Consider the following 25,216-nt stretch of genomic DNA (forward strand, 5'->3'; position numbering starts at 1 on the left):
TGCTTCCCAAGTGCTAGAGGAATGCCCAGTCCAGCACCTTAGGTGTGATTTTTGCCTAATCCCTAATCAGTGTGTATTACTGGATATATTTCTGCTGGTTTAACTTATAGCTCATTTCAGGAGAGTGAGCCCATGTCCAACATGCCTGGATGGCCAGGAATCAGAGACTGGATAACCCAGATACCTAGGGTAGAACCAAACATGACTGGCAGAAACAAAAACAGTGAAATAATTCCTAATGCTATTCTGCTATACTTCTGATAGGTCAGTGCCTTGTCCAATTCTCATCAGAGAGGCTTCCTCCATCAGCAGACGGGAATGGGTCCAGAGATCCACAACCAGACATTATTTGTATAAAGAGAATCTAAGTTGGAGGTCTCCATTGGGTCCCTCATATCAGAGATTGGGGGACATCATGGACTAGGGATAGGAAAGACTATAGGAGTCAGAGGGGATGGAGGATACCAGGAGAACATGGCCCCCCAAATAAACTGAGCAGGCCTCACATGGTCTCACAGAGACTGAACTGGCAAGCATGGGGCCTGCACGGGTCTATATGAAGTCCTCTGCATATGTGTAATGACTGTTAACTTGATGTTCTCATGAGACTCCTAACAGAGGGAACAGGTGTATCTTTGATTCTTCTGCCTGTTCTTTAGACTCTTTTCCTCCTATTGGGTTGCCTAGTCCAATCCCGATATGAGAGTGTTAACCTTTTCTTTTTTTTTTTTTTTTTAAGATTTTATTTATTTATTATGTATTCAGAAGAGGGCGCCAGATTTCATTACAGATGGTTGTGAGCCACCATGTGGTTGCTGGGAATTGAACTCAGGACCTCTGGAAGAGCAGTCGGTGCTCTTAACCTCTGAGCCATCTCTCCAGCCCCAACCTTTTCTTATTGTATCTTCTTTTGTCCTGTTTGGTTGCTGTTTCTTCGAGACCTGCTCTTCTCTGAAGGGGACATGGAGGAGGAATGGATCTGGGGGGAGAGGGGAGGTGAGAAAAATCTAGTCAGACTAGAGGAAGGGGAAACTGTGTTTGGGATATATTGTATGAGAGATGCCACCCTTACAGCCACATAAAGCCTTTAAGATTTCTCAGTCTTAAAACATGGGGGGTGGGGGTTGTTCTAGAACACATAAGCAGAGCCTAAAACAGCTTCCTAGTTGTGTCTCTCATGTGGTCCTCAGTAAGCAGTATGCACGCTTGAGATACAGCATGTTGGATTCCTGCTGTGATACACAGAGGCATCTCCAAACAGTACAGTGAACTACTTGGTGGATGTAGCTTTTGCTCATACAGACAAAAAGGATTACAGATACACAGTAAAGACAGATTCAGACAGAGAAAATCTCTAAGTGGGTTACAGTATGTTTAAAAATGTGTGTAGGCTTAAAAAAGAAAAAATATATATATATACAGCCTTAAATTAAAAATATAGATTTAAAATATAAAATAAAGTCCTTAGAAAGGGGAGTAAAGTAATATAAAGGAAATGAGCCATGTGAGGATGGAAAATACACAGGGAATCTGGATTATGTATGCTATTATGTTTTCTTTGGATTTTTTTTTTTTTTGACCATTAATGAGCTAACTGCTGAGAGACATTTGATTGTGGGGACTGCTAGGTTAAACCAACATCTATATTTTGAAAAATCTTGGCTTCAAAATTTGAGTCTGGGATATATATATATATATATATATATATATATATATATATATATATATATATATATTTTCCTTTCAAGACAGGGTTTCTCTGTAGCTTTGGACCCTGTCCTGGAACTCGCTTTATAGACCAGGCTGACCTCAAACTCACAGAGATCTGCCTGGCTCTGCCTTCCGAGTGCTGGGATTAAAGGCATGCACTACCACCACCTGGCAAGATTCTTCTTTTATTTCCACAGAAAACGAGAGGCTATGGATTCATTCCAGGTTAATAAAGATTAGGCTTGATGGAAGAAGACCCCCCTGCCCCACCAAAATCCTGACTACAGACATGGAAAAATAAAGCTAAAATAATTACAAGACATGTGACATATATTTTACCTGCTCAAACATAAAACAAAAAAAAATATCTTTGACTGGCTTGTGTACAATGCACAGTATATCTCCTTTAAAAGTTTATATATTTTCAGAAGAAGGAGACCAGACACCAATAAAAATGGATGGCCCAGATGATCCAACATTTCAGTGTACCTCTGTTACAGTTTCCTCTGAGTTCTGCATCCAACAGCTTCAAGGCTGCTGGCTGAGATGGACCAGCTGCATAAAATTCCCCGTCAGGACATGACCATAATTCCAAATTTTCTCAGGGTTCCCATAAGATTACCAGTGCCCCCAATCAGCAGCAATTAGTCTAGAAAACTATGTCCAAATTTCCAAAATATTGTTTATGGATGTTAGTTTTCATTTAGGTGATGTTAGTTATAAATTGTTAATGGTCATAGTCAATCTCTTTTTAAAGAAGAAAGGGGGATATGATATAAAAATGATGGGGAGAAGAGTAGATTATTATAAAAAAGAGTAGATTATTAAAGCTACTTTAATCCAAAAAACAACTATTAATCTCAAAGTATTTTACATTGGTAGAGATTTTAGTTTACTGATACAAATTTAAAGTCAATTTTGTTATGCTATATTTACATTTATACTCTTTCTTAAGGTATTGTTTTTATGCAGCTCATTTAAAAATATAATGTATAATTAAAAATACAGATTGATAACTATCTGAAATAGTCAAACTTATAGCCATATTAGTTAGATTTTCTAGGTTTACAAAGATACGTTTCAATTAAATAGGTAATGCTCAAACACTTCAAAGACCTACAGAATATGGCATTTAAAATGTTTTAAGAACTTAGACTTTTCTGGACAATGAGACATCTGCTCCTGGCAGCACCAATTACTTCAAAAAGGATGATGGGCATCAAAGAAACTCCTTATGGAATTTGCTTTTAATATGGCAAGGCTAGCCATTTGATCAAGACACTATTCTTGCCTGGACAACTTGACAGTATTCTGTATAAACTAGACATGCAGAACCCACAGGAAAGTGACTGATAAACTTTGCCAAAACAAGATGGAACCTTCAGGATCCTGCTTCACAGAAGAAACTGCCAGACATTCTTCAGGACACAGAGGAAAGTGACTGATGAAAATTGCCAATATAGGCAGGACAGTCTTTCAAATTTCCTGTTTCACTAAAAGGTCTGCCAGATACTCTAGGCCTATTGGCTGAAGATGGATGCCCCAACATTATAAAAAAAGAAAAGAGAAGAAAGCTTTGGGTGACTGTCCAGAAAGTCAGATGTCTCTTTCATTTCTAGAATTTTAGACATTGCTTGCAATGTGCTTCCTGTTTATTCAAATAATATTATATACTTCTGGGGACTTAGATGGAATTGAAGACTAGATAGTTGTTATTATAGATTTCATTAGTTATGATAAAATGTAAATTAGATATGATACTTTAGACTCACAAGATAGGATAGTTGATAAAATATTTTCTTTAATTTTGCCAAATACAAATAGGCTAGATATTGTAACTATAATTCTTGCTTAATAACTGTTTTGTTATATGTAATTTTACCATGTTAAAGTTAAAACTTTCCTTTTTGATTAGACAAAAAGGGGAAATGCTGTGGATGGTCTTTTGGTATACTGTGAACATGTATTGTTCTCATTGGTATAAATAAAGCTGTTTGGTCAATAGCAAGGCAGAATAAAGTTAGGTGGTACAATCAAACTGAAGACAGAAATGAAGTAGGGCAGAATTGGGGCAGATGGCAGCCAGCTGTGACTGCAAGACATGTAGAAAATGAGGTAATCAGCCACAAACAACATGGCAAAGCATCGATAAGAAATATGTGTGAATTTAAACATAGGAGCTTGCTAGGAATAAGTCTGAGCCATCAGCCAAGCATTTATAATTAATATAAGCTTCTGAATGGTTATTTGTGAACTGGCTGGCAGGAAAGAACCATCTGTTTACAGGAATTGTCTGTATCAGATTGGCCAATGGGCATATATTAGTGGCCATTTTCTTGAGTGATGATGGCCCAGCCCACCGTGGGTAGCTTCATTCTTAGCTAGTTGGGCCTGGGCCATATATGAAAAGTAAATGAGAAAGCCAGAGAAAGAAAGCCTATAAGCAGCATTGCTCTGTGATTTTTGCTTCAGATTTTGCTTATGTTTCTGCCCTGACTTCTCTCAGTGAGGGATTGTAAGTTATACAATGAATTAAACACTTCCTCTACTCCCACAAAAAAAGCCTTGGAGAATTTCATACAACGTATTTTGACCATACTTATTCCCACAACTCTCAACTCCTCTTAGAACCACTTGCAAACATCATGGCCTCAAAATTTAATACCCTATTTTATTTACTTTTTTTTCATAACCCATCAAGTCCAATTTAGGCTGACCATGTACTCCTAAAGGTAAGACCATCTACTAGAGTATGTGTAGACCTATCAGGGTCCACATTCTTTTTTTTTATTTATTGTTTGTTAATGAAGAAATGTTTTTATTCATTTTATATACCAAACACAGACCCCCCCTCTCATCCCTTCTCACTCTCCCCTGTATCAAGTCTTCCCCCACCAACCCATCTGCCCTCCCCTCCTCCAATATGGTAAGGGTTCCAATGGGGAGTCAGCAAAGTCTGGTACATTCAGTTGAGGCAGGACCAAGCCCCCGATCCCTGCATCAAGGGTGAGCAAAGTGTCCCACCATAAGTAATAGACTCCAAAAAACCAGCTCATAAAACAAGGATAATAGATTCTGATCCCACTTCCAGGGGCCCCTTAGACAGACCAAGCTACACAAATGTCTCCCATATGCAGAGGGCCTAGTCCAGTCCTATGCAGGTTCCATAGTTGTTGGTCTAAAGTTTGTGAGTTCCTAAGAGCTTGGTTCAGTTGTCTCTGTAGATTTACCCATCATGATCTTGACCCCCCTTTCTCATATAAGCCCTCTTCTCTCTCTTCGACTGGACTCCCAGACCTCAGCTTGGTGCTTGGGTGTGGATCTCTGCATCTGCTTCCATCAGTTACTGGATGAAGGATCCAGGGTATTCACCAATCTGATTACTGGGGTAGGTCAGTTCAGGCACCTTCTCCACTACAGCTAGTAGTCTAATCTGCATTTATCCTTGTGCATTTCTGGGAATTCCCCTAGCACTAAGTTTCTTCCTAACCCTCATAATGTCTCCCTCTATCAAGATATGTCTTTCATTACTCCCTGACTCCATGGCTCCACAATTGACCATCCCATGTTCTCATCATTTACTCACAGAGATCTCATTTATTTCTCTTTCCCAAGACAATCGTGGGCCAGATTATTAAAGAAAACTGTTTCTCACTTCCCCACCCAGCTATCAATATCTATAACACTTCAGTTGAGGGAGGGATTCATAAATGTTAATTAGACAAAGTGGCAGCCTACAGAATGGGAAAAGGTTTTTAACAGCTTCACATCTGACAGAAGACTAATATCCAAAATATATAAATAACTCAAGAAACTAAATATGAAAAAAACAACAAATAATACAATTTAAAAGTGAGGTACAGATCTAAACAGTGAATTCTCAACAGAGGAATTTCAAATGGCCAAGAAACACTTAAAAGTGTACAGCATCCTTAGCCTTCAGGGAAATGCAAATCAAAATGACTCTGAGATTCCACCTTACACCTGTCAGAATGGCTAAGGTCAATAACACAAGTAACAGCTCATGCTAGTGAGGATGTAGAGTAAGGGGAACATTCCTCCATTGCTGGTGAGAGTGCACACTTGTACAACCACTAGGCAAACCAATAACATGGTTCCTCAGAAAATAAGAGATTGATCTACCTCAAGACCAAGCTATACCACTCTTGGGCATATACCAAAAGGACACTCCATCCTACCACAAGGACACTTGCTCACCCATGTTCATTGCAGCTTTATTCATAATAGCCAAGAACTGGAAACAACCTTGATGTCCCTCAGAATTTTGAAAACAGTGTAATTAAGCTTAAAAAACAAAGAAGGAGTGATGGAATACTTATCAAATGGTGTAAGATTAATATTGCTAAGTCCCAATACAAGAAAACACTTTCATATCTTCAATATTTCTTTAGGAATGAAGCAGGTTAAATGTTAACATAAAGACATACTAAGTATTATTGTATTTAGTTTTAGTTGAGTTTCAGTATTTCCTATGCAGTTTTCCCTGTTGCACTGAATAGCTGAAGAACTCAGTATCAAGGATCCATTCTCTTAAACAAATACAAAAAAAAAACCCATAAGGACATTTTCACATATTTTGAAGGACTGAAAATGTGTGACTTCAATTATGCACTGTTTAATATTTAATCTGTACAAATATTAAAAACTATTTCTATTAAAACTGGATTTTGTAATATTTTGACTGCACTTGATTAAAATAAACTTATTTTATAGCTGGCATGGGAAGAAAATGTGTATGCAAAAAGAGGAAAACTATGTAGGTAATAAGAACTAACAAGTATGGGGATTTTCTAATAACTGCAGATTTAGGCCTTGGAGCACAAGTGGAAATATAACACAAAAGGCAAATTCTATAAAATATATTTGTCTTTCCCAGCGGGAAATTGTACATTTGTAGTCTAAAATAAGAAAGCATTTATCAGCAGAAACATATTCAGCAACACGCACTGATTGGGAATTATGCAAAAATCACATCTTACATGCTTGACTGGGTGTACTAACTCTGTTTGCCACATCAGCATCTCTACTAGAGATATTTCTCAAGATTATAAATAGTATTAGATTAGAGAGTAGCTGCTGCCTGATGTCATTTTCTCTATTTAAAAAAATGTATCAGAAAATAGGGTATTCACAATTAATGTTAAGATCAATGAATTGCAATTTGGTTTTCTGAACAATTTTGCCCACCCGACCTCACCTTTGTGTCACCTACCTCCAATCCACTGCAATTTCAAGCAGTCACTTTGCAGTGGTTGTTGATATCTCCCCAGTGTGGTTGACAATAACAAATGCCTGATCGTATAATATTTTTAATATTTACATCTTTCAAAGACTTTATAACTGAGAGGAGGAGAGGATGAATCAGTTGGTAAAGTGACTGATACACAACTTCAGTTAGGTCCTCAGCATGTGTAACATGAACCTTAGAAGGTCTTATTAATAAAATCAAACCTGAAACCAGGTATTGGGGTGAATGCTGAAAGATTGGAGAAGCAGAACAAGCCACAGCCACCTCACCTCTCCAATTCCTCAGCTGATCCTGTTTCCTCAGACTGGAAGCCTCTGTGTCCTCATCTGAATGAATCTCAGATGAACTGCTGCTAAAGGCCTAAAAGCTTAACCAGGCTCTAGTTCTTGGTCCGCATGCCTTATATACCTTTCTGCTTCCTGCCATCACTTCCTGGGATTAAAGGCGTGTGTCACCATGCCTGGTTGTTTTCAGTGTGGCTTTGAACTCACAGAGATCTGGATGGATCTCTGCCTCCAGAATGCTAGGATTAAAGGTGTGTGTGACACCATTTTGTAGCCTCTATGTCTATCTAGCGGCTGTTCTGTTCTCTGACCCCAGATAAGTTTATTAGGGTGCATAATGTATTGGGGAACACAATATCACCACAAGCATGAATGTAGGAACCTAGGCAAGGAGGCAGCACTGTGCCTCTAAAATTCATGTGAGATGGCTAGTGCTTGCAATCACAGAGGGGAGGAGGAAGATGCATATTGCTTGCCGGCCAGCAAGGCTAGATGAATCAGTGAGCACCAAGTTTGATGAGAGACTTTCTCCTAAAAAACTAAGGTAGAGGTGAGGACAGTAAGACACAAGTGAGCTGAAAGCCAAAAGGAAATTATTGAGAACTGACGGAAGAGACGAAGAAAGGGAGGGGGATAAGGCAGGTGCAGAAGAGGAGCTATGAAAATCAAGGAGAAGAAATTTTGTTTGAAATTGATATAATGAAACCCATACTAAGTTGAAAATTTTGAATAAAAGTAAATAAGGAACAAAACGGGGGAGAGTAATTAAAGAAGATGTCGAGATTAACCCTGCCCACACATGCACACTTACAGGAACCTATATGCACCAAAAAGACAAAGAATTATAAGTGAAAGCTTAGTGTCTTACCCAACAGGAGTGAGAAACGTGAACTTGGGGGTATGCCAACCACAGAGTAGATCTGAAGCCCAGGAATAATTGTATTCCAGCTCTCTGACCTCATCTGCTGATGAATATGTGACTCACAGTTGGATTAATGGAAAATACAGCACTACATAGAGTTTCACTTTTAAATGCTTTCCAGAAAGCAAGACTTGAAAGTTCACCTAGAAGCTAGGTTGTACTTTTTATGTCTTTAACCAGTCACTTTGCAGTGGATTTTTTTTAGCAGACTTTCTGTTCAGACTCTGCACTTGCTACTGTTTTACCGGCCTTAGATCCCCAATGTTACCACATACTGAGCCTATCATGCTCTACTGATTTCCACACCACTGGCAGGATTTTGCTGATTGACCCTCCTACAACCTGTTCCACAATGCTGGTCTTCCCCCTTCTCATACAGTCATAAGAAGACTTTTATTTCTTTTGACTAACTCTTTGTGCACAGTGTTTCCAAGTCTATGATTTTCTAGCTTGATCACCTTCCTTTAGGAGTATAAAGACATGTTGAGTGTGAACTCTGCACTCAACTCAGGTCTGGAAGTTCTTAGGCAATTTCACATTCAGGTTCAAAAGCACAACACACCCCAAATGGCTGGTACTATTCTTCTATAATAGTGACGTTCTTAAGTTTAGCTTTTTTTTTTTAAGTTTTTGTAGTCTGGCTTTTAAAAATGAGACCAGAATCATTTGTTTTTAGACTCAAATAGGAGAAGAACAAAGCCAAATTACTTGAAGTAGATATCAGGTGAAACGTTGAACATAGCATCAGCTCACTCATCCTAGGACTGAATGTCAGAATCCTAGGTCATATCTGAACTCCATTCCCACTTGATTCGCTGCAGGCACCTTCGGTGACTTTATGAAGTATTCAGCAAGTGCCTCAGCCAAGCTCACCTTGAGAGCTACAGCACTTTTAGCATGAAGAGTTTGTTTCTGCACTTGAATACAAAAAGAACTTGTAATGAGAATAATAGAGATTATGTGTCAAATCTTAAACCAATTGGTTTTGAATGAGACATAGTTTAAATCAGTTATAATCGACCCTGAAACCCATCACCTCCCCATAGGGACAGATTAACACATTGAGAAAGAAGAGATGGATGAGCTCAGGTCTGAGACAGCCCTAGTCCTCTTTACCTAGTGTAGAGCTTAGTGAAATCATACTATTGGGTCCAGTCATTCCCAAAATCCTATGAGACAACCCGATATTAGGTTATCAAATTAATGTGAAAATCTAATACAGTTAGTCAATGCTTTAGAGCTATTTTAATGGTGGCATGGGAAAAAGGCTTATAAAATATTTATAGGAGAAATTTCCTTGTTTGTTACAGTTCCATGATCACTACATCTTCTTCTGCATCACCTCTTATTTTCACTTTCCTCTGAAATGTCAAACTCTGTCTTCTTACATTTAGGAGGATTTTCAACTAATTACAAGATTTGAATATAACTCCTGCTCACCAAGGTCAATTGTGTTTCCTCTCTACTCATCATTTCATAAAATTTTGATAGAAAATTGCCACTAACTTGTTTGAAAGACATATACCCTGAGTAAGCATATGAATAAGAATTTGGATAGCATAAGGATGTTTTTCAAAGTATTTCTTCCACTGGGAAGGAAAGGCTGTGATATGGTTTATCTAGAGTATTTAATGATGATTGTTATATTTAAATAACCAAAATGTGAGTCCATATTGTATCTGTTTCTCATTCAGATACGAAGGAGTGATAATGAAATAATGAAAAATGTTCAAGTGTTTGGTTCAGTCAATTGTGGGTAAGACTTTTAATTCTGTCTTCTGTGTTCCAGTCTTACCTAATTTATCCCAAAATAGAGGTGATGATACATGTCTCATTTAGTGATTACAGTCATTAAATATGGGTATTTATGACAAGAAGGTGAGCAAATGTCTCTCACATGGCAGTATCATATCTCTTTTCTTACCATCGCTCATTGAGAATTTTTCTTCATTCATAAGTAAGGAGATGACCAGTAAGTGTGCATACATTATTCCTCCCTTTAATAAAATTTAGGGCAGGGCATACTGGTCAAGTTCTGTGAATTAGAAATTCTGTGCTACTAGGAGGCAGCCATGAAGAATTTTATTTGTGAATTGTGGCTATGTTCTTGGCCATTGCATTTAAGACTCATAAATCCGTAAGAAGAGATTTACACTGAACTCAGATTTGAAAGGTCTTGGATCGAGTGTCAAAATAAGTTCATAAGTAAATGAGCCAAATCAAGATTGATGAACTATAATGGAGAGATTGAACACAACTCAATGAAAAAGGGGGAGAAAGATTCTATGTCCCAGCATAAGCCAGTGGGAAAGTTCTAGGGATGTGAGAGAGACTCTGATCAGTGAAATTAGGTTCCCTTTGTTTGATATTTGATATTTATTTGATTTTAGCCTCTAGCCCTCCATAAAAAACTGGAAAAGAGAGTAATGTTTGTCTTGGAGATTACTTTTTAATAATTATTGCTATTGAGACCATAAGAAAAATAAATTGTTTTTTTTTTTAAGAGTTAATGGAAACCTGGGAGTTTCTAACTCAAAGAGAAAGAGAGAAAATTTATAATTGCAAATTTTCTAAAATATGCATCTAAGAAATGGAGGCCAGGAAGCTTCAGTCAGAAATTATATATATATATATTGTCAGTCAGAGGAGAAACATAATATCAGTTAGGGACATACTAAGAATCACAGTGGCTTTGCAGATGTCTAGGTTTGAGCTCTTAGCGAGGGATGAGAGCAGATGTTAGGTGCACTGCCTCAGTCCTGCTTCACAGAGTCAGTGGACCAAGCTGCTGAGTGCTCAAGAACTCTAGACCAACAGCTAGGGAGCCTGCACGGGACCGCCCCAGGACCTCTGCATGTGGGTGACAGCTGTGTAGCTTGGTCTGTTTGTGGGGCTCCTATAAGTGGGACCAGGATCTGCCCCTGACACACAAGCTGGGTTTTTTTTGGAACCCTATGGTGGGATACCTCACTCATCCTTGATGCAGCCGGGAGGAGCTTGGTCCTGCTTCAACTTGGTCTGCCCTGTTTTGTTGACTCCCATGGGAGGCTTTACACTTTCTGAAGAGTGGATGGGGTGGATGAAAAAAAGGTGGGGGAAATGAGAGGAGAGAAGGGAGGGGAAACTGTGGTTGGTATGCAAAATAAGCAAAAAAAGTTTAATGAAGAAAAAGAAATCGGCATTTAATCTTTTCTTCAATTCTAATAAAATGTCACATTCCTTTGGAAGGTTTGGGATTACTGTATTAGATACTCTCCTCAGGAAGAACCAAAGATAAACAGATTTATTATCTGGAGGATAAATTTTATCACAATATTCAATAAAGGGGAACAGAACTAAAATAACATATTTAATCATTGATCTTTGTTTGAACTACACAATTTTGTAGTATTCTCATGACACAACAAAATGGAAATCCAAAACGATGGCTGTCAACTTTACACTCAGAGGTATTATAAAGGACATTTGTATTTTAAAAGATTAAATAAAAAACGAGTTGCTAGGTCTTTGTTGTAAAACTGTATTTGTACGCTCCTTTGAGAAAATTATACAGAGATAAATGGAAAGTTAATGAAGGAATGCATGTCTTACACCTTCCCTAGTAGTAAAATTAAAGTAAAATGCAAGCAATGATTGGCTTGGATCAGTTACCACATTAAAAGTTCCTATGATTTTATTCTTTCCCTCAAAAGAAATAATAATTCATTTAGCTATGTATATTGAGCTTGCTAATGGAATTGTGTTTGTTGTGTTTAATGGTTATTTTGAGATTTGGGGCTAGAGGTACATCAGTGGGGTAAGGAGCTTGTCCCTCAAGTGTGAGGACTAAGCCTGGAAATACAAAATCGATGTAAATGCTCCATGAGTATGTCAGCCTTCCTGTGACCCCAGCCCTTGAGGGGTGGAGACAGGGTTCCCAGAAGCATGCTGAGTAGCTACACTGGCAGAATCAGTGAACTCTGGCTGCAAAGTAAAATGAAGTGGAATGGAACTGGGTAAGAGACCCAAAATCAACATTTGCCCTCCACAAACACACACACACTCTCTCACACACACACCACATATGCACATGCTAAAAGAGTTGATAGTAATTTCACAATAAATATTGAATGTTAAAATAGCAATGAAGTAGTTTTTCTTTTAAGATTTTAATTTTAATTTTTAATTATGTGTATATATGTGTGACTAAAATGGGGTATATGTGTTTGAGTAAAGGTATCTAAATAGGACCAGAACAATGTATCAGATACCCTGGAGTTGGAGTTATAGCAAGCTGCGGGTAGGTGCTAGATCCTGAACTTTGGTCCTCAGGAAGTTTGTGCTCATAAAACCTGAGTCATAGTTCTGCCACAGTAAATTAGATTTTGTTAAGGGTAAATATATTTGTAATTGTGTTTATAATTTATAAATAGAAATGACAGTTTGGGTAGTAATATAAAGAAACTGAAACACCCAGTGCCAAGAAAATATGTGAGATACTATGGAATATAGAAAAATAGTACCTTATGCTCATTCATTAGAATGTTGGTAGTGTTTAACACTGGTATGTGTTAAAAAAAAAAACCTTTTAAATTAACATTTTGACTACTAAATTAACCACTCTGTGAATAGCAAAGACTACTAAATTCAGTCTTCCAAAGGTTCTGTGATTCTAATTATGAGCATAGAATCAACGTAACAGAAAAGAATATCTATCTCAAAGAAATATAAATGCACAAGTTCTTAGGCAGCAGAAGCAATCCAAGTATCCTTTTCAGGGTGAATGATAAGAAATTAAGGTATAAGCAAACAAGAGAGAGCTATTCTGCCTATAAAAGTGAGGAAATTCTGACCCATGCTACAAAATGGATGAATATTGATAGTACTATCAAAGTAAAATTATCCTCATAAAAAGACAGACTCTGAGTTATTCTGAAGTCTGTCTCGAGTCCAGTTCACAGCAACAGCAAGTAGAACAATGGTGATGAGATGTGAGAAGAAAGCAAATGGAGAGCTGTTTATGGGTATAAAGTTCTGGAGGTAGGCTGAACAACAATCTGCATATTTAACAACACTGGACCATCTCATTCAGGGAGCTAGGAAGGAAAAATGTATACTGTGCTTATTTAATGAAGTTAAGATCAAAATAAATAAAACCCCATGAAATTTGTTCAAAGAAATGCTGAATTTGTTCACTTGTGTTCATATGTTTCTTACTATAAAAAGATGAATGAAAATGATGAACTTTGCATATGGTATGTGTTACTTTTGTTCCTATTAGTAAATCAAACATTTCTTATAAAATATTTATCTGCTACGGGATGTCTTTCTGTATGCTGTGAACATGTGTTGCTCTGATTGGTTGATAAATAAAGCTGCATTGTCCTATGGCAGGGCAGAATGGAGCTAGGCTTGAAAATCAGAGAGAAAGTGAGATAAGAAAGGAGATTCTCGAAAAACCAAAAAAAGAAAAGAAAGGAGAGTGGGCTGGGTGGTGGTGGTGGCGCACGCCTTTAATCCCGGCATTCTGGAGGCAGAGGCAGGCGGATCTCCATGAATAAGAGGCCAGCCTGGGCTACAGAGCGAGTTCCAGGAAAAAGCACCCAAGCTACACAGAGAAACTCTGTCTCAAATAAAACCAAGAAAGAAAAAAAGAAAAAAGAAAGAAAGGAGAGTGGATTAGATGCTGTAAGCTGCCACTAGGAGAAGCAAGATGTAAAAGTACCGGTAAGCTACAATTCATGTGGCAAAGTATAGATTTATAGAAATGGGTTAATTTAAGATATAAGAGCTAGCTAGGGAGAAGCCTGAGCCATTAGGCCACATAGTTTGAAAATAATATAAGCCTCTGTGTGTTTATTTGGGACCAAGTGGCTGCAGGATGTGGGTGGAAGAAATTTGTCCTGACTGCAGGGCCTGGGTGGTACACAGGATAACTTCCAGCTACATTTATCTTTATTTTTATAAATATGAGTATTTGCCTACATGTATGTCTGTGTGCCATGTGCATGTCTGAAGGAGCATGTTGTTCTTGGGACTGAAGTTATAGATGGTTGTGAGCTGTCATGTGGGTCCTGGAGAATGAACCTTGTCCTCTGCAAGAGCAGCAAGACAGCCATCTCTAGCCATCAAACTTTCTTACTTTTTTTCTATATTGTTCATAAAATCCACATCTAAAAAAGTTATAATATCTTCATAGTTCTCTCTCTTTATAACTTTAATTCTTATATTCTGGAACATTTACCTAACTTTCACAATATGAACTACTTATTTTTTTAAACATTTGTCATAATTAAGTATATCACAATTTCTTGCCTTTCATAGTCTATTTTCTTCTTGTACATTTTCACATTTTCTACCTAAAATTTTACTCTTCTCTCAATGTGTCTGTGTAGTTGAATTGCTAAATGGTCTTATTAAATAAAAACCTGGAGCCAGACATAGGGGTGAAAATCTGAGAGATCAGAGGAATAGCTAATTTCACCTCACTGACACCTCAGTCTCTAAAGCAGCCTACTTCCTGTATACCCATGCCTATATGCCTTTCTGTTCTGCTATCTCATTTGGTCTCCTGTCCAGCTACATCACTTCCTCTCCTTGCCTAGCTCTGTCACTTCCTGTTTGTCTATACAGACCTCCAGACCTCCATAGTTAACTAGTATTAGAATTTAAGGTGTGTGCCACCAAGCCTGGCTCTGTTCTCAGAGATCCAGACAGATCCCTGCCTCTGGAGAAATAGGATCGAAGGTATGTGCTACCATTGCTTGACTTCTATGTTTATTTTAGTAACTGGCTTTTCCCTCTGATCCTCACATAAACTGTATTGGGTTGCACAAATAAAATATCACCACATGTCTGAGATGCTGGAACAGGTATGTCAGGACTTCACCATATCATACTCCATTTCACAGATTTTGAGTCTAATTCCATTATACATCATCATAATATTTATAAATATTTACAACTCTACTGTAAAAGATGAACTTTTCCATCTACTAACATTGCAAACACTAATCATTGCCTAATTTGAAAATAAAATGTATTGTTTCGGAGTTGGCTCTATCAGGTGGCATAAACATGGGATTTTTATTTGTGTTGATTGTGGTCATTGTGGTTTAAGTGAGAATGGATCCCATAGGCTCATGTATTTGAAAACTTGGCCCCCTTTAGTAGAATCTTTTGGGAAGATTAGAAGGTGTGACGTTGTTGCAAGTGTGTCACTGGAGTCAAGCTTTGAGGTTTGAAAAGTTCATGCCATCCCTATTAGCTTTCTCTGCCTTGTGCTTGTGGATTGACATGTGATTTCACAGCTATTGCTCCAGCATCATGCCTGTCTACCTGATGCCATGCTCCCCACTCTGGTGGCTCTGGACACTAACCTGCTAGAACTGTAAGTAATTTATTAACTGGTTTCTTTTAGAAGTTGCCTTGGTCACAACAACAGAAAAATAGTCATACACACTGAATTCTTTTTGGTTTTGTATAGGTCATTTTAATATTTTCTACTGTAAATATCTCTACTGTAAATAATGCCTATTTTATATCAGATTATCTTGAATTGGTCGTGTTTTTCTAAATGTAAGAAATGTGTATTAATGCAGACCTTTATATCTGTGCTAGATCATTCTAGGATCATGTCTACTCTGGGAAAGGTTGCTACCATGGAGCTGCTACTTCAGGCTCACACAGGACTGTGTAGAATGAATGAACAGCAAATATCTGACTTGTTGAAATGTGATCTGTCCTCTCACATTAGATCTTCTTGAACAAAACTGTTTTTTTATCACGTTGGTTTCTATTGATATTTTCCTTAGTACTTACCTTGGGATTTCATTTATCAGTTTCCTATATTTTAAAACCACATATATTTTGTTCATTGTTATTTTTAAGAACTTGATTATTTTGACTTTTAAATATAGGAACAGTGGAGGCTACAGAGGTGACTCAGTTGTAAAGGGTACTTACAGGCAACCTACGTTCTGTTGCCAGCACCCCCAGAGGTGAGTATCTGGACCCAGCCCAGACCCCATCCCTGGGCACCAGCCACTCTGGGGAAGACCTGCCCAACTTGGCCCCAGGTTCTGGCCACCGGGCAGGTTCCATTCTAGCCCCACCAAGAAAGATCCCCTTCTCCAAGTCCCCCGGCAGACCCTGCAATCTCCATACCCTGCCCATCTGCCCAAGGCCACAGCCACTTCCTGAGACTTAGAGACCAGCCCCCAGCTCTCATCCTGCCCCCAACTTCCCTTCTGGACCAGAGAGAGAGGGCTCCCATCCTGCCCTGGACTTCCCTTCTGGACAAGAGCGCCCATCCTGCCCCGAACTTCCCATCTGGACAAAAGCTCCCATCCTGCTCTGGACTTCGCGTCTAGATAAGAGCTTCCATCCTGCCCTAGAGTTCCCATTTGGACAAGAGAGCTCCCATCTGGGCAAGAGAGAGAGACTTCCTGAATCTGTCAGCTCTGTCTGAACCAAGTGCGCTGATAAGACCAAGAACAAACCACAAGGAGATGGGCAGATGTCAAGGCAGAAGTACATACAACAAAATGAAGAGCAATAAAACATCACCAGAACCTAGCCTGCCTCCAACATCTAGACCTGAACATCAAAAATTGGAAGAAGCAGAAGAAAACAGCCTTATGAATAACATCATGAGGAAGGTAGAGGCTTGTGTAGAGGAAAAGACAAAAAAATGGGAAGAACGCTGTAAACAACTAGAGGAAAGGGCAAACAAATTAGAAGAAAAACAATAAAGTCCTGGAAAAAAACAATAAAGTACTGAAAGAAAATCATGAAAAAGCAATGAAACAAAAAAAAAAAAAAAGGAAACAGTCCAAGACCTGAAAAGGGAAATAGAAAAAATGAAGAAGACACAAAGAGAGGGAATGCTGGAAATAGAAAATTTCAGTAAAAGATCGGGAAATTCAGATGCAAGTATAACCAACAGAGTGCAAGAGATGGAAGAGAGGATATCTGGCATTGAAGATACAGTAGAAGAAATAGATTCATCAGTCAAAGAAAACACTAAAGCCAACAAAGTCATGAACCAAAATGTCCAAGAAATTTGGGACACCATGAAAAGACCAAACCTACGAATAATAGCGATATAAGAAGGATAAGAAGGTGAAGAATACCAACTCAAAGGCACAGAAAATATAATCAACAAAATCATAGAAGAAAACTTTCCCAACTTAAAGAAGGAAATGCCTATGAAGATACAAGAAGCCTATAGAACATCAAACAGACTAGACACCCCAAAAAGTCCCTTCACCATATAATAATTAAACAACTAAACATACAGAATAAAGAAAGAATATTAAGAGCAGCAAAGGAAAAAGGCCAAGTGACCTATAAAGGCAAACCCATCAGAATAACACCCAATTTCTCAATGGAGACTTTGAAAGCAGAAAGGACCTGGACAGACATAATGCAAACACTAAGAGACCATGGATGTCAGCCCAGACTAATATACCCAGCAAAACTTTCAATCATCATAGACGGAATGAACAAGACATTCCAAGACAAAGCCAGATTTAAACAATACTTAGCCACAAACCCAGCCCTACAGAAAGCAATAGAAGGAAAATTCCAACCTAAGGAAGTCAGATACAGCCTCGAAAACACAGGCAATAGATAAAGCCACAGCAGTAAACCCCAAAGAAGAGAAGTACACACACACTACCACCAAAAATAACAGGGATGAACAATCACTGGTCATTAATATCCCTTAATATCAATGGACTTAATTCACCTATAAAAAGACATAGGCTTATAGAATAGATACAAAAGCAGGACCCATCTTTCTGCTGCATACAAGAAACACATCTCAAATTCAAAGACAGACACTACCTAAGAATAAAAGGCTGGGAAAAGACTATGGTGGTATTTTATTTGTACTGAAATGTGATTTTCATTGTATGTTAATAAATAAAGTTGCCCAGGGGTCAGAGCTATTAGAGCCATAGCAAGAGCGTGGTGGTGGTGGCGGCTCATGCCTTTAATCCCAGCACTTAGTAGAAGAGCTAGGTAGATCTTTATGTGTTCAGGGATACAGCCAGCAATGGAGACATACGCCTTTAAGACATGGAGGGAGGTACTTACATGCAGTGACAAGGCAGTCATGTGTTTGGGTTTATAACCAATGAGAAGGCAGAACAGAAAGACTATTTAAAGACAGACAAACAGGAAGTAGCTCTCTTTTGGGGAAGCTAGGAGCACTGCAGGAGGTAAGATTTTAGCTCTGAGCTCTGACCTCTTAGCTTTCTCTTTTACATTGGTTCTGTGTTTCTTATTTTAATAAGACGGTTTGTTACATCTACAAAAGACTTTCCAATCAAACGGTCTTAAGAGACAAGCAGGTGTAGCCATCCTGATATCCAACAAAATAGACTTCAAACTAAAATCAATCAAAAGAGATCAAGAAGGGCATTACATACTCATCACAGGAAATATCCACCAAGATGAAGTTTCAATTCTGAACATTTATGCCCCAAACACAAGGGCACCCACATATGTAAAAGAAACATTACTAAAGCTTAAACCACATATAAAACCCCACACATTAATAGTGGGAGATCTCAACACCCCACTTTCACCACTGGACAGATCTCCCAAATCGAAACTTAACAGAGAAAAAAAAAGACTTAACTGATGTCATGACCCAATTGGACCTAATAGATATCTACAGAATTTGTTTATGTAGTGCAGTGTGTTATATTGCTACATCAGCACTATGGATTAATCTTATTAGGCAAATTAGCACATCTGTTATCTCAAATATTTATCATTTTTCCATAGTCAGACTTTGAAAACTCTCAGTGTTCGTTATTTTTCAATACATAATAAAATTATTAAGTTGGGTCACATATTGCATACTGAATAACTGTATTTACCTCTTCTGAATGACTTGACCAGCACTGTCTTCTCTCTTGCCCTCTGTCCTTCTGTGTCCACAACTGCTGTAATCTGTATGAAAATACCGAAGATTTTCAAAATTCTGTTGATTATACTAACTTCATTATATTTCAAATATGCTGTGGTAGTTGGAATAAAAATGGCCCCCATAGGTCCATAGGGGGTGGTACTATTAGGAGGTGTGGCTTTATTGGAGTAAGTGTGGTCTTGGAAGAAGTGTGTCACTAGAGGTAGGCTTTGAGGTTTCAGATGGTCAAGCCAGGCTCAGGGTCTCACTGTCTCTTCCTCATCCCTGTGGATCCAGATGTAGAACTCTCAGCTACCTCTCCAGCACCATGTCTACCTACAAGCCACTATGCCTCCCACCATGATGATAATGGACTAAATCTCTGAAACTGTAAGTGAGCAACCCCAATAAAATGTTTTCCTTTATAAGAGTTGCCATGGTCACGGTGTCTCTTCATAGCAATAAAACCCAAACTAAGACATATGCCAAGGAAACAATATTAAAGTTTACAAAGAAAATAATATCTTCTATGATTTTTATAGCTGTACATTGAATTTATAATTGCATGGAGGAAAAGGTTGTATTTAACTATTGAGTTGTTTAGCTCATAAACAGTGCTTATCCTTGATTGGTTTTCTTTTAATATTACATGATAGTTTCTCAGTTATCTCTCTCTCTCTCTCTCTCTCTCTCTCTCTCTCTCTCTCTCTCTCTGTGTGTGTGTGTGTGTGTGTGTGTGTGTGTGTGTGTGTGTGTGTGTGTGTTTGGGCATCTGCCACAGCAAATGTGTGGAACTCCGAGAATAATTTGTAAGAATCGATTATTCTCTTTCATAATGTGGGCTCTGGAGATGAATTCAGATCATCAGCTTCACAGTGGTTTCTTTATTTACTGAACTTCTCACCTACTCAAAAGTTGTTTCTAAGGGACTCTATGAGAACTCTTGAGTTCTTGGCTTTTAGAGACTACCATATCTTATTTACACATCTATCAGTTGTGCGGAGTGGATGCTCCACATTAGACCTGCTGTATAAAGCCTTTCTTGTCATCCATATCTGGACCTTAAAAATAATGAATGGGTTTAGGCCAGAAGCAGGACTCTGATTATTAACAGAACTGTGGATATTTATCTTTATCACTAGAGCGAAACAGTATTTGTTATGTTCTTTTGAGAGTTAATAATACTCTGTTCTTTCCCTCTGATTAAATATACATCGAAAACATTTACCATATGCATATTTGTGCAATCCATCCTAATGGGATTATTGGGGATAGATTAGTCATCTCTTCATTTGTATGTTTGCTTTATAATCTTGAGATGGAGTCTTTATTTCTTCAGCACAGGTTGGTTATAACATCTTGACTCCTGATTCAGTCTTTGAAATGCTGTAGGAAAGGAGTATGGCAATATGTCTGTCTGGTCTCTGTTGGTTATATTTTGAGAACAGTGGTACCTGTATTTTTTGTTCATTACATTGCATAATTTATTTTGAACTTTTCATGTATTTCAGTGGTTGTATATATGAAATAAGCACCTATGTGTCTAAGTGCAGGAACATGTGTGCCAAGACACTTGTCTTGAGGTCAGGGAGAATCCTTGGATGGATGCCCTTGCCTCCTACTCTGAGACAGAATCTCTTGTTTCACTACTGAGAATGCCAAGATAACTTACTCACAGCCTTGTCAAGATTCTCATGATGTTTCTCCCTCCCATCTGGCAATAGCATTGGGCTTGCAGACACTCTCCATGACATCCAACTTTATGTGTGTTCTGGGGAATCAAGCTCAGACCCTCATGCTTGCATAGCAAAATTTTGGTTACTGAGTCATCTCACTAAATCTGGATTTGTATGTACAAAAGATTTGTGAATTTGCTTCAGTTTCTTTAATTATGTGTGGAATTCCAATAATTTTTAAAATGTAATCCAATTTTTATTCCTTGAAATGAAATTACCTTGGCTATGACACATTACCCTTTTTTAATGCTTAATTCAAGTATATGAGTTATATATATATATATATATATATATATATATATATATATGTGTGTGTGTATCATATATATTCCTTTATATGTTGATGTTTTTAATATATATGCATGATAAAAAAACAGCCTATCATTTTCCTTTCCTGAAGTGCCATCTTTACGTTTTCTGCCTTAAATTATAGTTACTTATGAATGAGTGTTATTCCCCTAACATACTTTAATCATCCTGAAAGAAGAGATCTATAGGCTGTTTAGTTATGTATGTACCTCTTTGATGCTCAGTTTCTCAAGAACACCATGAATACTAAATAGTTGTTTCAAATAAACAACTTAAAAAGAATTAAAAACAGATTTATGCTGAGGAGTTTTAGATAAATTGTGATATCTCTTCCCATCCCTAATAATCTTTTAATAAAAAAGGAATTCTTAGATAATTAACATTTTTGCTTTTCAATGTATATATATATGTGTGTGTGTGTGTGTGTGTGTGTGTGTGTGTGTGTGTATGCATGCCATTGTCAGAGGACTTTTCCACTATTTTTCAATTAAACAAAATATATACATTCATATCCTCTTTTTGTGTCTATGATTATTATAAAAGTGTAGTTAATTGCTGGAATTAGGCATTCCCTTGAAGACATTTACTAGTTATCTCCTGTTTAAAGTTACTTTTCACTTTAATTCACTTTAATCCACTGCCTAGCAATCTCTCCCAGGGGAAAAAAGATATAGCTTTAAAAACTGGGAGATGTTTGACTGGGATTATGGCTTGGATCTTAAAAGTACTCTCAGAGGACCTGGGTTTAGTTCCCATTGCCTACATTGGGCATCCTGCAACCTCCTGCCTTCCATGGGTGCATGCACTCTTGTGATACACATTTATATACTCAGGGCCACAACCAACTGCCCTCTGTGGACACATGCAACCATGTGGTACACATACATATACTCAGGCCCACACATATGCATAAAATAAAAAATAACATAAATCTTTAAACCGAGAAAATAAAACACAAAAACAAAAACAAAAAAGCAAAGCAGACAAGCAAAAAGCAGTAAGCTCTCTCTGATATGTACAAATAAACACCAATAGGACCAGGTCCAAGTGTGTGCTCTGGAATCTAGACTCACTTCCCTTTCCAAATTCTTTCATTAAGATAAATTGCCACTGGTGATCTTTAAAGTTATCTTCCCTTAAGTCTATGACCATTCTATATTTATTTTTATAATTAATTTCAAGAGAATATTGACTTTATCATATAAAATATACTTACTTCCTTTCTCATTTTAGGAGAGATTTTTATGTTCATCAACCTTTAATGATCCTTTGGAGACATTCCCTTAAGTCTATGAGCATTCTATAGTTTTTTTTTTATAATTAATTTCAAGAGAATATTGACCTTATCATATAAAATATACTTACTTCCTATCTCATTTTAGGAGAGATTCTTACGTTTATCAGCCTTTAATGGTCCTTGGGAGACACAGTAAGTAATAAGTAACAGCAGCCTGTCACCAAAAGATTAATGTGCTCAATTATCAGCCATGTCTTGCCCCTAGCAGTTCATAAGCTAAAGAACACAGAGGTGATTTAGTGAGTGCCAATACTATTGTTTGTGACCCAGATTCAAAGCTGGATTCATTCAACAGATATGCAGTTGAAATGACTTCATCAGTGCACTGACATTTATTGATAACCTACCCAGTTCCAAGAACATTTCAAAGATATGCTCAACTCAGGGTCTAAAGTATAGTCACAATTTCAGGTCTTGTAGGGTAGTACTCCCATGTGCCATGATCTAGCTTTGAAGACATGGCTGAAATCTTTCAATTCCCTTCTGCTGAGAGTTTGCTAAACTGTATCTCACCAAAGTAATGTGTTCTCATCATTAGTTCCTAGTCTACAGGGCTAGTTAACATATACCTCAAATACAGTCTCTAACCTGCTTCTTGCTTCTCAGGTTCTTACATATCAGGACCATTGGTGCAACAACCAGGATGAGGTCCTGTGTCCCAAGACCTCTTACATCATTAAAATTAGCCAATGGTTACTAAGCCAGTAGAAACAGAGTTAACTGTACCTGCTCTCCTTGTACAGCTGTTTTACATGCTTCCGGTTTGCTGCTGATCCAGGGTACAACCCTCTGAGGGACATTATGTGGCAAGCATCTTGCTTTGTAACTATAACAGAGAGTTTTGTCTTTCATCTACTAAAGTGTTATTGTATACTATCCTTTCATTGAAAGCATCATCATGTTATCAAACATTTGAGCTGACATGTATTGATTGTCTTTTTTTTCCTATTTAGTTTGTGATCTTTCTGATTCATGGTGTCAAGAGTTGCTGTCTGTTAGGATCGGGACATGTGGTTATTGTGTTACAAGATATAACCTGAACTTTCTATTTGAGATAGTTGTCTGTGACATTGCTTCCCTGGGGTCATGGGTGACACTTCAGAATTGTAATTTGCAGATCAAAGTCAAGGTTGTTTGTTTGATATCCTATGACCTGGAATGGTTTCCACATACTTGAGAGAATGAAAGACTAATACCTCTCTGAAGGGATGAATACTTGGCTTCCAACTCACCTATTCTGACAACATTCCAGAAGGATTGTTGGGGGCACCTCATAATAGTCATCTGTGGGCAGAACTTGAGACTTATCTTTGGTATTTGCTGTCATGGATCATATTTGCAGCTATGGTAGTATTGTGGTGTCTGTAGAGAGCAGTGATTGTCTAAAGTTGTCTGTTTTTACAGTCTGGCATAAATAATAAACCATATTAGCCTGGAAGCAATCCACAGGTTCTCTTCTTCTGTGGAAACAAAAGGAGAACCTCTTTTCCAAAGCAATATATACTTAGACCAAAATTTTGAAGTCAAGATTCCTTTAAAATATATTTTCGTCTAACATAGCAGCCCCTACAAGACAACAAAATAATATATCCAGACTCTGTGTATTTTTCATCATGGCTTTTTTTTTAATTATATTTTTAAGGACTTTCTCTATCCTTTTTCTTTTCTTCTCCCAAGCCTATGTATATTTTTTATTAAGAGATTTTTAAGCCCGGCGGTGGTAGCACATACCTTTAATCCCAGCACTCGGGAGGCAGAGCCAGGTGGATCTCTGTGAGTTCGAGGTCAGCCTGGGCTACCAAGTGAGTCCCAGGAAAGGTGCAAAGCTACACAGAAGAACTCTGTCTCAAAAAGAAAAAAAAATTGTTTATCTCTCTCAAGACCCTGGAGGGAGGGTAGATAGACTGAGGTGGGGGTGATTTGGCTCCTTCTTCCATATTTTTAATCTCCTGTATAGAAGGCGCTAGTGAAAGGGGGTCGGGGGAGTGGGGAGGATGTGAATCAGTGCGAGAGAGGGGGCGAGACTGTTCTTTCATGACTTTTTGTCCCTGAGAAATAACCGACTTGATGTCAGGGGAGGGGGAGGTCCTTTGGATCCTGAGGATATCATTAACAAGGTTCCAATAGGAAAAGGTTGCAACAGGGACTTTGTCTGGGCCGAAGACACAGTAGTAGTCAGTAAGGCAGTCGCCCACCCTTCTCCAGCGTTTTTCATCAATCGTCCCTTCTTGGGGAAACCAGAGACAACAGTCCTCTAAGTGACTAAAGAATTTGTTGAGGTCTTTTTTAGGAATCTTTATCCCTTGTGTCTTGAGGGCCTCTTTAATGCCCTTAATGAAAAGATCATGGGAAGAACTTCCCTGTCCCATGGTTAAATCTGAAGTTTGGACTAACCTTGTCCTTCTCGCTCACCTCTGGATCGTCAAGAAAGTGCGTCGAGTCAGGCGGTCTTAACAGATGATCAACCAAAATATCTCCACTAGATGTCTGGACTTTCCTGGAGAAGGACGTTCAGCTCCCAACCAGGCGAGGGACGAGCCACCACTTTGGGCGCCAGTTGCCCCTGCCAGCGGGGTGTCAACGGGGCAACCCAACTGCTGGAGAGAATGAAAGGGACAGGAGACACGAAGGAAGACAGCAAGACAGGGTTCTGATCAAGCTGCAAATTTTACTTTCCTTAGCCAGGCTTATATAGCATGGGACGGGGAGGGGGCAGGAAGGAGAGAAGGGGTGCAGGACATGCAGTTGAGGGGGGGCATGCAGGTGAAGGAGGATGTGCAAGTAGTGAG

At 38.3% G+C, this 25,216-nt stretch overlaps 1 long non-coding RNA gene across 2 annotated transcripts; it reads right to left on the minus strand.

Moving 5' to 3' along the window:
• Positions 1 to 768: 768 nt before the first annotated feature.
• On the minus strand, positions 769 to 25,216 carry LOC143270047 (uncharacterized). Of its 2 annotated transcripts, XR_013046921.1 has the most exons (4): positions 24,822 to 25,216; positions 22,496 to 22,581; positions 19,057 to 19,129; positions 769 to 979 (listed from the first exon to the last, which is right to left on the minus strand). It is a non-coding gene; the product is annotated as an uncharacterized LOC143270047 (long non-coding RNA). The 2 variants fall into 2 exon arrangements; XR_013046920.1 differs by lacking the exons at positions 769 to 979; positions 19,057 to 19,129 and adding an exon at positions 20,320 to 20,471.

The sequence above is a fragment of the Peromyscus maniculatus genome, chromosome 21, assembly GCF_049852395.1.
Source record: "Peromyscus maniculatus bairdii isolate BWxNUB_F1_BW_parent chromosome 21, HU_Pman_BW_mat_3.1, whole genome shotgun sequence".
Lineage (NCBI taxonomy): Eukaryota > Metazoa > Chordata > Mammalia > Rodentia > Cricetidae > Peromyscus > Peromyscus maniculatus.